The following is a 790-nucleotide window of genomic DNA, read 5'->3' as shown; positions in this document are numbered from 1 at the left end:
GCTATAGAAGGCTGTCGTGATGGAAAAATGAGTGCATGAAGGACCCACCCTGCAGAACAGTCAGGGAAAAAATAGATCACAATGTATTCAGGGCTCAGACAAGACCACACTTGCCTGCAAAAATAAAGCCTTGCATTTGACACATTGCTACATATTAATTAGTTTGATCAGCTTGCCTGGGTGTGTTAACATGAGTGAGACCTCCTGTCTCTACAGCGATGAGCTGTTAAAACTTCCCCTATAGAGCTACAAATAGTGGCAGACTGAGATCTTCCTTTTGCCCAGAGCCTTTCTGCTACTTTTCTAGTGCTTTTCCACTCATATTTTTCTATTTTACTTGACCGAGTCTCCTAGGTACCATTTCTTCCCCAGCGCAGAGCCAGAGACCCACAGGAGCAAGAGAAGCAGCTTCTGCACGGGAAGCCAAGGAACCATCACCCCCCAGAGCACAAAGACAAGACATGGAAAAAGAGGAAAACTCTCTTTTCTTCACTCTATCCCCTTCCCAGCTTCTCCGGGACGGCTGGAGGTGCAGCCGCAGAGGCTGGAGTTAACATCGCCCCTTTAACGGCAGCGCTGCAGCCTGACATCAGCGAGCTGGGGAGTCCGGGGAGGGCTGGGAGCTGCTGCTCCAGGAGTGGTGCCAACACATCCCTGTTTCCCTGCCTCTTCCCCGCTCTTGTTTGTGTGTGCCTTTTAACACGCCGCATATGTATCCGTGCCTGCCAGTGGATGTCTGCAGGGTTTACATTAACCAGCTCAAGCTGAAGTTGGTAAACAGCTACTAAAG

Source organism: Buteo buteo, chromosome 7 (assembly GCF_964188355.1).
Source record: "Buteo buteo chromosome 7, bButBut1.hap1.1, whole genome shotgun sequence".
NCBI classification, from domain to species: domain Eukaryota; kingdom Metazoa; phylum Chordata; class Aves; order Accipitriformes; family Accipitridae; genus Buteo; species Buteo buteo.
Note: the sequence above shows the minus strand (reverse complement) of the source record.